At 40.9% G+C, this 13,708-nt stretch overlaps 1 protein-coding gene and 1 non-coding gene across 5 annotated transcripts in view; both read left to right on the top strand.

The window, feature by feature from the left end:
* Positions 1–13,708, top strand: part of DUSP22 (dual specificity phosphatase 22) — a 65,226-nt gene that overhangs the window by 22,313 nt on the left and 29,205 nt on the right. The window lies entirely within an intron of this gene.
* Positions 11,093–11,195, top strand: LOC143669424 (U6 spliceosomal RNA). Its single transcript, XR_013168934.1, has one exon. It is a non-coding gene; the product is annotated as a U6 spliceosomal RNA (small nuclear RNA).

The following is a 13,708-nucleotide window of genomic DNA, read 5'->3' on the forward strand; positions in this document are numbered from 1 at the left end:
TAGCAGCATTAATTTGTGCTTATACCATGTTTGTGTTTATGCCCTGTCTTTGACTTGGTGGAAGGGGGTGATTGTACTTCTCCTGCTTGACTTTCTCGGCTATGTGCCAAAGAATAAGCTAATGCAGCACTTCCCTTTGGGCTTTAAGGACATTTAAAACCCATTTTCATTCCTTTCAGAATCATCTCCTCTTTTAGAATCCAAAGGAATTTAGGCTTCTCATTTCCTGTTTGTTTTTTACCATTTGAGTTCAATTATCTACCATTTGCATTTGGGAATAAAAGACAAGGGGAGGTAAGTTGTCACTTGAGAGTTTCCAGGGTTTCTGTGGTACAGAGACTATGAGTGTAAAAGTTGCTGCTGTGATTTAGGTTTTCAGGGTAAACAGGGTGTGTCTCCCTATATACTAATTCCAAAAACATCTTCAATTTTAACCTGATGGACGGTTTGAGCTGTTGGCTGGGAGTAAAAACTATTTCTGTTTTTTAGCCTTGTAGGAGTCCAAGTTACCTCTTTTTAGAACAGAATGCATGTGTGATTGTGATACTATGTGTTTTTCTATTTTAGGGTGGGGTGTTGGAGAGGGAGGGGTGACTTGTTCTGAAAGAAATAATCCTGGTCAAACTGTTTTTGCTTAAGTTCACATTATGTAAGAGTGGGTAATATTTTAAAATTTTTAAATTTATCTTTCTTGTTTGGTCATTAGAGCTGCCAGATTTTGGTTAGTATAAAGCAAGCTAAAAAAAAAGTGGGAAAACAAATAATAAATGATTCTATTAAATTTTATAGTACCAAAGAAAGTGAATAAACATCAATTCATTTATCCAAATCTGTGAGTTTGTACTTCCTTCTGTTGTTTTAACTATTAGTTTTTTGTTAAGGTGCTATCATTTATCTTGTAGATGATTTTATTGAAAAAAAAAGTCATTCTTAGGAGACTAACACTGTTTGAAAATTGCTACTCTGCTTTTTAATTCATCACTAATAGTTTATATTTAAAATATAGCCAAGCAATGGTGAAGACAATATGTTACGTTAAACTGTGAATTTATCATAATTAACTTTCTCTTAAAACACAAGATGAGGCTTGAAATTTCATTTATTTTAATAAATTACATATATGTTCTTCCCACTCTCAAGGCCTTCCTTGCTACTTTATACTACATTTAATGTAACACAGTCACATATGAACATGGTCCTTAAATCTGTTCAAATGGTAACTTCTATCTCGATACAAGATTTTCAAGTGTTAGAAATGAAAAAGCATTAATCTTTTCTGTCTGAGCATCCCATTTTATACACAGGAACACTAAGGCCAGCAGAGTTGAGTGACTTACTTGCTGAAGACTTGTGGACTAAACAGATGGGGTGATATCCCAGTTATAACTAGATCACTGTTGGCTTAAAAAACTCAGAGCTCTGGGCTGTGTTTCCCTGTCAGCAATACATTGTATATTACTTTTTATTTGTTTTTCAGCTCTAGCTTTGATAATTTATTTTTGTGGTAGATTTAGAGTTTATCTTTAACTTATCACCTTCAAATGATATTATACCACTTCCCACAAAGCAGAAGAACCTTAAAACAGAAAATACTTGCCATTCCTCCCTTTTTGGCCCTTAGTGATTTTGTCATACACTTGTCTTCTACATATCTTATAAACCCCACAGCACATTGCTGTTATTTTTGCTTTAAGTGGTCAATTCACTTTTAAATATATTTAATTAATAAGAAGGTAAAGTCTGTTATATTTACCCACATAGGTACTCTGTCCATTGCTCTCATTCCTTTGTCTAGACCCAGATTTCCATTGGCATCATTGTCCTTCTTTCTAAAGTACACCCTTTAAGATGTTGTGCAGTTAAGCTAGTGCTTAACTCTTTCAGCTTTTGTATGTCAAATCTTTATTTCACCTTCTTTTTTTGAAAGATAATTTTGCTGGGTATAGAATTTCCATTGTTTTTTTCAGTACTTGAAAGATTGCTCCACTATCTTCTGGCTTGCATAGTTTTGCTGTTGTCATTGTTTTAGTTTTGTTAGCTTGCTTTTTTTTTGTAAACTTTTTATTTTTAAATGATTACAAACGTACAGAAATTTGCAAAGATAGTACAAAAGAATAGGGAGAATTCTACTGTACCCCTTATCCAGATACCCAGATAACCTTTAATAATATATTACAAATTGTTTTTTATTCTCTGAGTCTATAAGACAAATTCTGCCCCTTTTCTTCACAGGAATGGTTCTTCTTTGGAGATATCCCATGTGGTCTTTGGGTGCTATTATTATTCAGCTTGGTGATAAGTGCTTACCTGTGGCCTCATGTTAACTGAGAGTTGCAATACCATTTCAAATCATAACATGGTTTAGCATTGTTCCCTTAATCTTATTTTATTCATTTTTAACTTCACAAGTAATTCATAAATATATTCTTAGACAAATATTAAAACAATAGCCTCTGGTTTCACAGGTGGGGAAAACTGGGGCACCAAAACATTGTTTTAAGTGACGCACCCACATTTAAGTGTATTGTAATGGAGGAGTTTGGCTCGCTAGGGTCTCAGAAGTTTCACATCTTTCTTTGGCCCACTGTGTGATGTGTAAAGGCAGTCTTCTGTATGAAATTACAAATTCAGTCCCAGAAACCATGACCTCACCTGGGCCTGAGCTAGGTCAAAGAAATTGTTTACTCCAAGTCAGATAGGAGATAAGGGATGAGTTTTACTCTGCAGCAGCTCCACACCTTAGTGGCCCTGATTCTTGGAGGGAGGCAGGGAAAGGATGTGGTAAGAACACCAACTGAACATAGGGGCAGCCTGCTGTGGTGAACTGGGCCCTAGGCCAAGGAGAGCCATAATTTAGGTGTAGGAATAAAGGGTGGGAGAGAGAGCTTTGAAATCAAAGCTGTTATCAAATGGAAAGCCCTGGTTTGGGGCTAGACCAGAAGTGGAGAGACAGTTACTGTCTAAAATGCTGGAGTTTTTGTACCCCTAGATCCCAGAGGGAATGCAGTGAGCCTTGCCCCTGAGCTATGTATTAGGAATTACATTGTAGATACTTCTTTGGGTCATTTCCAACAATTATCTGAATGGGTTTTTTTTAAAAACTAGATGCTGTGGTCTCTACCCCAGTGCTCAAGTGAGTCCTGGGAACAGTTTCTTCCTGTGATGAGAGGTGCTTATTATCAATTACCAAGGGCTTCCAGGATCAGTAAGTCTGCTTTTATTAAGATGAAAGACAAAAGAGGATGGGCACATTGTTTACTTTTCTAGAACAGAGGCGATAGGTCAGGGGCTTAATGAGGATTCTCAAAGGATAGATTGTCCACCAGTAGGCTTGGGAGGTGATGTTTTGCAGAAAAATGCGTTTAGGGGATTTGACTCATAAAGATCCCCAGTTACACTGACAAAATAAATCTCTCAGGTTCTGCATTAGGCCACACTGGTCAGTCTTTTTGCCCAGGCCACTGGGTGTGTGTGGGCGTGCCGCTGTGACACACCAGCAGATACCATCCCATAGAGTACAGGCCATGGAGGTCCTGATAAAGGAGGCCCTGAAAAAATTCAGGAGGAAGTGGTGCTGCTCACTCAGACAGCAGTGAGCTAAGGCTCCAAGCTGAACTTACTGCCACTGCCTTCATGCAGATTGTTGGCTTTTATGTTGTTTTACTTACTTTGTTGTGATAACCTGCTGTAGGTAGAACAGAAAACTACATTTTTTGTACCTGTTCCATCCTTTCTAGATGTAATGGTTTATAATCTGTTACAACACCTGGCTGTTGGCAGTACTGCAAAGTACACTAAATGAACAGCATATTCTTGTCTCCATACTCTGCAGTCCTGCTCCACAGAGCTGATAACTGTTTATATTTTTTTCAAATATCTTTCCCAAAACTTTTAAAGTAAAATTAAAAAAAAAATGGGTTTGTACTATGCAAACTGTTATGTAACTTTTTTCACTTAATATATTTTTAGGGATCTTTCCATACACATGGATCATTTTTTACAGCTTCATAAAATTCCAGTACATGAAATTCTTGGATCTTGCATATTGTCACCTAAATTGGTAAAGGTATTGATGAAAATCTTTAATGGATAATCACAACACTTTTGGTCATGTCTTTCCTTCAGCCTGAAGATTTTTTAAAAGAAAAAGATATCAAATCCCTACTGCTGCCTCCCTTTTAAATTGTTCTCTTTTGAAAAGCACCAGTGTGTGTTTTAGGTTGATTTCCCTGTTTAGGGAAATGACAGTCAGTTTCAGTTCTGATGGTATAAGCAAAACATAACATGTTTATAAAAGTTGTATCTTGAAACATTGTTGTTCACCAACTAGCAGCTTATATGATTTATCCCATGCATTGTTAGTATCACAAATTTTATAGTTATCTCCAGTAGCTATTTCTGTAGTACATATACTTATCTTTTCTCTAGTTTAACCCTAATTGAATTCTCCTTTTCTTATGGAGGCATTTATGTTCAAAGTGATGATTTCTTCCCTTAGATACATAGGGAGTCACAGGTTTGATGGTAAATGGACAGTTCAGTAGTGACTTAGCCTTTCTTATGTACTGTGTTGGAATTTTTGTTAGCAGTTTGAGCACTAGTTTTGTGTGCCTGTGAACTTAATGCTGCTTATTGTTGAATCCTCCTTTAACTTTATCCCATCTATTAAGCAAAGGCTACTAAGTTAATGACATTTTCTATACAGATACTGAATTTTATTTTCAGCCTTTAGCTAAAGATTTTTTTTCAGTAATTGCCTTATCTAATTTAAAATGTGTGTAAATCCAACATTCATCATCAGACAACTGGAGTTTTCCCTTCCCTTCCCTTCCAGTTGTTAATTGCCATGAACATCTTTGTATTCTATATGTATTTCTATTAGTGTGGTTATGTGAGTATATGCAAACAGTGAATTCCTAGACATAATGTTTCTGTTTCAAAGAATGCATTCATTTTAAAATGCTAGATATTGCCAAATTGGCTTTGGATAGGGCTGTTCTAGTAGAGTACACAAGTACTGTTTCCCCACACCATCACTCACACAAAGTTTGAGTTTACTTTCACTTTGATTACTAATATTTTGCTTTATTTCATTTGCCATGAATACCCACTGTTGAATTCCTGTTCTAGATACTTCTTCCCTCAAAGTCACAGGGTGGATTATTTCATTTCTTGAGCTTCTGTATGCCAGGCCCTGGGGTAGGTGCCGTAGATAATAGAAGTGAATTAATCCCAATATCTGCCTCAGCCAAGCCATTTGTAAACACTAGTCATCATTGCAATCCAGGGAAGATGATGCTTGGGCTCAGCATCAGTCCTTAGTGCTCCAAATCTCATAGGTAGCATGGAGCACAAGGCCCCTCTGCCACATGACGTTCGGAGACTCTGAGTGATGAGGTGTTTGACTGGATCCCTAGTGCAACTAGGAACTCAGAAATTGCAGGACATGGCATCCCAGCTAGCAGGAGACTGGTACAAAAGGACCAAGATGTGACTTCCTCTGGTGTGGCAGGGATTTCACACTGTGATGTCATTTGATTCTCTAAGAACTATGAACCAAAAAATTCAGATGGTTTTATCCCCATTATTTCACATTATAACAGGGTGAAACGACTGCCCAGCCAGCCAGTGGCCAAGCGCGGGCTGGAGCCTGAGGACTCCTGACCCCAGAGGAAGGCTCTTCCTGCCAGTCATGCCCATCAGACCTTTGGAGGCTGTTACTAATGCTTCAGAAGAAAACACTCTTTTGCCACAGATACTAATTTCAAGTAGAAATAAACTCAGACCTATAACTATATAGTTACAGGGGAAAGGCTTCTATTGTCCGTTTCTGAGTCCATGGTCTATTTCTGCATCATTTCTTGTTTGGTGTGCCTGTCCGTGCTGAGCCCAGTTTCCCTTATTTGAGAGACCAGGTGTGAGCTATGGGTGCAGTGCCTTTGACTGCTCTGGGTTTAAGGGGGGTGGATAACTCCTATAACCAAGATGGGCTTTTTCAAATCAGAAACCTGATATTGTTTGTAGGTTCCGAAGGAGTAATATTGAGCAATGAAAGGTTTCTCTCTTCCTCTGAAAAATGAAACAGAGCTCTGTCTTTCTAATGTAACCTTTTCAGGGTTTGTTTCATTTTTCATTGTGTATTTAACTAGAGCACCTGCAGGAAACAAAACTATTTTTCACTATTAACAAAAATGGTTTAAAAAGTATTCTCGTTCCTTTTGCTGTAATATAGCACAAAGAATAACACAAAGAATTTTAATGTTTAAATGTCTATTATAGGATTTAATACACGAAAAAATAGTTTATAAACATATTCAAAACAGAACATTGTATTATACCAGTGGATTTTGTGAGCTAGAGTTCAGCTTGGATATTCTTTACATTTGAAAGTTTTTTGTTTTTTTTAACATGGGCAGGCACTGGGAAATGAACCTGGGTCTCTGGCATGACAGGCAAGAACTCTGCCTGCTGAGCTACCATGGCCTACCCTGTTTTTTTGTTTTTTAACCATTTCAGGTTTCGTTGTTGCTGTTATTTGTTTGTTTTAAATAATAGAATGTTTTCCTTGATAGGCATTTATTTTTTGTAAAAGACTCTTTTTTCCTAAAGATATTTTCTCTGAGAAGGTTGTGGCCTGTTCTTTGAGTGTCCAGGTTCAAAATTTAATTTTGTTAGTTTGGTTAGTAACTGGCCACTTCTGGTTCAGATATTATTTTCACTGATATGTGTGTCCCACTTTCTTCACTCCCTTGTTTTTTTGTGACAGACCCCACCAAGGTAAGATGTCCAGTCTGCTTGGATGGCCTGTCTTATGTGCTGTGACTCTTCCAGGTGGCTGAGTGACCTGGGAGCCTGGAGGGCCCCTAGAAAGGCCTCTTCCCTTGGCTTACTGTTCCTCCCCTCTGGCTCATCCCTTTCTCTCATCCAGAAGTCCAAATGTAAAGCAGACCAGATCAAGATATTAAATGGTATTTAAAGTTTAAGACAGCATGCTTCTCTCCTCTCTTCTTTCTTCCTGCCCTTCTCTTGCCTCCCTTCAAACCTTGGCTCCACTCCCCTTCCTCTGTGAAGGAGGGCCACTCCCAGGGTGCTCCAGCCACAGGGACTCCTTCCTCTTTTTGTGTTAGATTTGTGGTTTATTCTCTTTATTTGGTAATGAATTATGTATGGCCTGTGACAGCTTTTGTATTATCATATTAAATGATTCCTGGATCTATATTTGATGAAGTAGCTGTTTGTGCCTCTCTGGGCTCCTGTGCAAGACCACAGCTTTCTACAGGCTCTCTGGGCCTGAACGGGGAGCCAGTTCAGATGCTACAGGTGAGCTTGGGAGCCCCATGCATTACCTCCAGTCGAAAGGGAGAAACCATCCTTGGTCACCTTTGGTTAATTGGGTGTGTGAAAGAAGAGCTGTGCCAAGAAGGAGTCGCAAGTCAGGGCCTGGGGAGTAATTCGTGAAGCCAAGTGATCTCATCAAGGCAGCCCTTCACTGGGCAGTTCCCCACTTGCCAGTGAGCATTGGCACAGGCAGACTTTCTGTTTCATAGAGCTGCCATGGCGCCCAGTTCAGAATGAACTCTTTTTAAGTTATTGGAACCAAGAATCTGCTGCGAAGCTGCTGTGACTTTCTTACCACTTTCTCAAGGCTCTTTCAGCTACCTTTGGTTTGCCTTAGAAGCTTGATTCTTGAAGGAGGATGTTGTATCTACAGCTCAGCTAGTGAATAATCAAATAAAGGAACATTTATCATGTTTAAGGCAGTATGCCAAACCAGTACAAAAGTTGTTTAAGAAATTGTCCCAGACTTCGAGGAGCTTATAGTCTGGTTGAGACAAGAGGTCATGGAAAGCTAGGAGCATTCAAGATGCAGCAGCCCTTGTTTGAATCCCAAAGGGAGCACCTGTTACCTGTGATCATCCCCTGGCAGCCACTGAGGCCCATCTGCAGCCCTGCCTTTCTGCTGGGAACCACTTCAGTCCTCAGCTCTTCAGTCCAGAGCATCCTGCACATGACCCATGAGGCACTGCAGCTATAGGCCACATTTCCCCTGGCACCAAAGGAATATCTCCTCACAACCATGAGTCTTATGTACACAGAGGAGTGGGCAATGACTTTCCCTGCAGCTCTGTTTATGATGGCAGAAAACTGGGACCACCACAGATTCATCAGAAGGATAGTGGTCAGACTATATCCATTTTGGGAAATATTCTGCAGCAGTTCAAAAGGAAAAGGAAGATTTATATTGTTCACTGGGAAAAGCAAAACAAGCAAGTTTTAGAATAATATCCATGGTCTCATCCCATTTATGTAAAATTTAAAATCAGTCATGTATTTCTGTATATACATATATAAAGTATGCAAATACACAGGTCAGGGTTTGAAAGGACCGAATCAGATGATTAAGAATGGTTATCCTCTGGAGAAAAGAGACAGAGAGAGAGGGGAAGGTGAAAACATTGATACTCACTTTTTTCTGTATTTTTTTTGATTCCCTGTTATTGGAGTATCTTCATATTATCTCTTTGAATGAAGAGAGGTTGGGAAGGAAGGGAGCCAGGGGGTGGGCGATATCTGTAATATAATAGTTCGGCTAGATTGCATCTTGAATAATCAGGATCAGCTTGAATGGCTTCTGGGTTTAGTATTGATGTTTCCCATTGAAATGTGAAATCAAACATATTTGTCATCCGTCATCAATAGAAACAAAACAGGTACATCATCCACTTCATTTAAGTTATTTCAATCTTTAACTGAGGGAAGAAAGCATAAGACACATCTTTTAACTGTATAGACTTTATTTCAGTATCAATTATGCTGTACTTCTCAGTTGGCTCAGTTAAATGAGTCTGTCTTTTTTTAGATTCACACACCCTCTGATGAGGCAGCTACAAGCATGGGCAAGATTACTGTTTGGATTGACCATTGTTTCCGCTATGGATTACTTAAATGATCTTACATCAGTGCTAATGAGCACAAGGGCCTTTGAAAACAAATGATTGTTTGACCTGAAATGGTTTCCAGATTGTCAGTTGACTCCAATGAAACCTGGTGTCCAGCTCTCCAGGAAAATGTCTTTGATGCCACCCAAGTTTCAGTGGTACTTGTAGTACCAAAAGCTGGCAGCAACTTTGATGTGTTGAGGTAGATTTGTTTGAAGTCAACCTCAGACTTAAATAGAAATGACTCAAATAGAAATGATTATGGTAGGTAGCGAAAACTGTCTAGTAATCACTATTTCTTGAATTAAGTTGTATCTAAGTTCCTTGTATGTCGGCAGTCAAGTGCGTAGAAGGATAACTTCGTCTGGCTGCTCACCCCATCTGTGACAAACCCACTAATCAGAATTCTAAAGCTTACGCAGAACTCCAGTGTAAATGGCCTAAAAGGGGCTTGAAGTCTTATAGCACTTAACTGATTCTGTGGAGGACACTGAACTTGTTTTATTTATTTTTTTTAATGCTAGGGAGGACACAATACCTTTTAGTTTAGCATAAGTGGAAGAGTTGAGTACGCACCCTTCTTTCATATATACTTGCTCCTGCTTTTAGTCACCATCCTCTGCATGTAGTTGAAAACTTACAAAGCAGATTCCCTGGATGTTGCTTTAGGCCATGCCCTGGTTTCCAGTAAGTCCTCTCTCATCTGCCCTTTCCTGACTCCTCTTCATGAACGAGTATGAAGCAGCTGTGTGACCAGGTCTGTGTTCTTGGAGTCAGTCTGCCTAATGTACATTCCCTCCTAGTCCTCACCTGGAAGCTATAAGTGAATGCCCTTCTCCACCAGGAGCTCCAAGCCATGGTCTCAAAAAAAGAATGTAGCCATCATGGTCTCTCCCTGTATTCCTTCAGGAATGACAGTGCACATCGCCCCAAACACAGCTGACTGTCTGGCCTGGAGGGCTAACTGTGTGCTGTGTGTGGTGGGGGCTGGTGAGTTTGCAGAGGGGCAGCAGGCCCATGGGCTTGGCTCTTTGGGGAAGTCATGGTAAAGAGCCCACCCTGTCAAACTTGCATGGCTTTGCTCTGTGGGGAGTAAAGGAGCGGGGCCTGTTCACCCAGGACATCCCTCCAGGCCAGGTCAGCATGGGAAATAAGCCTGGAATTGTAGGAGACTGTAGGGGGGTCTGGACCACCTGATGAAGGTAGAGGGGGAGTGGTCAGAACAGGGATGGGGGGCATCCCTTGTCCAGTCCTCCTTTTAGCTAAATTGGAATGTTGTTCCCGCAGACATTGTTATTACAGCAAATAGTGTTACTCTTGCAAACATTACCTTGAAGTAGGTATTGGGGATAAAATACAAAGAGAAGAGAGGCCAGCATTAAGGAGAGACAGTCACATAAATTATTACAATGGGACAGAGCTATAAGTGCCCAACAGAGGAGGGGTCTCCAGGGTATGGAGGAGAAAATGGGCAGCCCTGTCCAGACAATGGGGGGTCAGGAAGGCCTCACCAAGGAGCGGACATCTTGGTGTGGTCCTAAAGGATAGATAGTGGTAGTCTGCTAGGTAGTGATGGTGAGGAGAGCTGGTAGGCATGGGATTCCTGGCGGGCAAAACAGCAGATGCAAAGCTGCAGGCATGTAAATGTGGGGCATGATCTGGGATGTGAAGGACTCAGCAGGGCAGGACTGCGGGGTGTTGGGAGGAAGGACAGGAGACAAGAATGGAAAAGCAGGCTCATACCAGGTTTGGAAAGGTCACATTTGTCAAACTGTAGAGTTTGAGATTTATCTCGTGGGAAGTAGGGACTCCACAAAGTTCTGTGGACAGAGTCAGGTAACATGTGCAGATTCCTTTTCCAGGATACTGTCCCAGGCATAGAAGGAAAGCAGGGGAGGTAGATGTCAGGATACTTGGGAAGCCTGGTTAGGAATCATGATGGTTTGAACTGGGACTCTGCGGGTATGGTTTTTCCAGAAGAGTCCAGTTTTATCTGAAAGTCATGTCTGCAGAGTAGACATCCCAAGCAGACATGAACCAGCGGAAAGCCAGCATAACAATAGCTGTAGCAGGCAAAATAGAATTGAAAGCAAGAGAAAAAATAGTTGGGATAAAGAGAGAAACTACTTAATAATAAAAAAAAAGAGAAGTACTTGCTTCAGCAGCATGTATACTAAAATTGGAATGATACAGAGAAGATTAACATGGCTCCTGTGCAAGGATGACACACAAATTCGTCCATATTAAAAAAAAAAAAGAAACAATCCATCAAGAAGTTTTAATAGCCATGGCCTTGCATACACTTAATAAAACAGCTCCAGGATATAGAAAGCATGTCATTTCCCAGGTGGAATGAAGAGGCATTGTTCACTGATTAGCTATGGGAGCCAAGTGGGGTGGTTTTTAGGGGTTTCTGTGGCTATGTGATGGACTAAAGGAACTGTGGGGTCACTGGAAAGTGTTGGAGTCCAGGGCAGGGCTGGACTAGTGAAGGCCCCAAGTTCTGTTCTGGTTGGGATGCTTGGGTGACATTCGTGAGTGGGTGGAAACACAGGTCTGGAGCTCAGGAGAGAAGCCCAGTCTGAGTCATCAGCTCCTGGTGCTGAGCAAAACCATTCAAGAAAACACTACCTGAGCGTAAGTAGGAAAACAGACTCCCAGAGATGGGGGAGCCCCCTTGCTTTTTTTTAAACTTTTTTTATTGTATAGTATATATACAAAACAAAGAAAGAAAAAAGCAATAGTTTTCAAAGCACTCTTCAACAAGTAGTCACAGGACAGATTCCAGAGTTTGTCATGGGCTACCATACCACTATCTCAGATTTTTCCTTCTAGCCTCCCACATTCTGGAATTCTGCTCCAGAATATGGGAGGCTAGAAGGAATAAATATTTTTTTATCATAACAATCAACTTTTTTCTTTTTTGTGGAAAATAACATATGTACAAAACAATAAATTTCAAAGCACAACACAATTAGTTATAGAACAGATTTCAGAGTTTGGTGTGGGTTACAATTCCACAATTTTGGGTTTTTACTTCTAGCTGCTCAAAGATACTTAAGACTAAAAGAAGTATCAATTTAATGATTTAGCAATCGTATTCATTTGTTAAATCCTACCTTTTCTGTATAACTCCACCATCACCGTTGATCTTTCTATCCCACTCTTTAGGGATATTTGGGTTATGGCCATTCTAACTTTTTCATGTTGGAAGGTACTGCCAATAATACGGGGTAGGGAGATGGAACTAGCTGATGTCCTGAGCCCTCTAGGTTTCAGGACTTATATGGTCCAAGGACCCATCTGGAGATAATAGGTTTCTGGAAAGTTACTCTAGTTCATGGGACCTTTGTAGAATCTTATAACCCATTGCTTTTTATATGGTGGTGTTAGTGTGTCAGCATGCTCACCCACAAAGTCATGTTGTGATAGAGATATGTCTCAATGGTAATTCCTAAGGCTGCACGCCTCTGTGTGCAGCCTGGGGGTTCTCTACAGAGAGCCCCACAGGGGCAGAGAGGTGAGAGAGAGGCGCTGGCCCAGGCTGTAACGGTGTTTGTTTCACACCAGGCTGAGAGCCCACGGTTGGCTGATCACTGACCCCTAACCATTAGGCACTCGGTACCCACAGCTGTGTTAGGCACTGCAGATGGCAGAAGGGTGAGAACAGTGACACAGAAGCACACCTGGAAAATGTGGATCAAGGAGGTGGTTTTGTTAAGGAGTTTAAAAGGGAAGAGCCACTCAGTTTGGCGTAAACAACCAAGGAGAGTATCAGCAGAGAGAAAAGTATTTCCCTTCTCTGCTCCAGCCCTGAGTGCTGGGCAGTGATGGACGAGGGGTTGGATGAGTTACAGGTTCCTAGGGTGAACGAAAGGCTTCTGTCCAAAATCAGAAGTTAAGGTTTATTTGGTTAAGAATCATAGGAGGGTTAAAGGCCTCTGCAGGCACCATGATTGTTTTTAGCCATAAAGGAAATAAAGATTCAAATGTAGCCTGGTTTATTGGAGACTGCAGTAAACAAATCTGCCTTTTTCAGGTGCTCTTAATAATTCATTTCCTGGTAGGTGAGACATGTGACCTCGGTCTGCCCACACCTGCAAGGGAAGTGATCCAACCTCATTTTAAGACTCTGAGGCTGAAGCAATAGCACCTAACTAGTTTCATCACCTCAGTATAGGCTGTGTGAATAAGTAGTTGCCCTTGCTGCTTTTTAAACTCTTACTCCCCTTCGTGGTCTCACCCTGGGACATTTTGGAGCCCTGGGTATGTGATCTAACCCTGTATTTGAATTGAGACATTTTTATCTTCTCTCATGTATCACCACAACTAGCACAAATGTGCAGCGCCACTCTTCATCACTGGCATGGGCCTCTTCAGCCATCTCGTGTCCTCTTTTCTGGTGGGAAAGCAAATAGGTGGGGAAAGTAAGGGCTACCCAAGCCATAGCTTGCTTACAGTGCCTGTGACTAGAAGGAAGTGGGTAGCCTGAATCTGAACTGGTGCCTCTCTCTTGAGGTCCAACCTGTGGGTTGACTTACTTGCTTCTCAGATTTTTTTCCCAGCTAAAGGGGTTGAAGCCATAAAGCATTGACTACTTCAGATGAACCATAGCTGCCTGCCAGAGAAAGGAAAGCATGTGTCCAAAAGTTGCCTGGTTCATCCCTCTGTCATTTTTTGTAATGAGGGAGTGAGGCATAGAGAGAGGTGCCGTGTACTAGCAGAGCTGAGACCAGACCTTGGCCAGAGCTCCTAGTCTTACAAGCAAC

This window comes from Tamandua tetradactyla, chromosome 25, assembly GCF_023851605.1.
Source record: "Tamandua tetradactyla isolate mTamTet1 chromosome 25, mTamTet1.pri, whole genome shotgun sequence".
Lineage (NCBI taxonomy): Eukaryota > Metazoa > Chordata > Mammalia > Pilosa > Myrmecophagidae > Tamandua > Tamandua tetradactyla.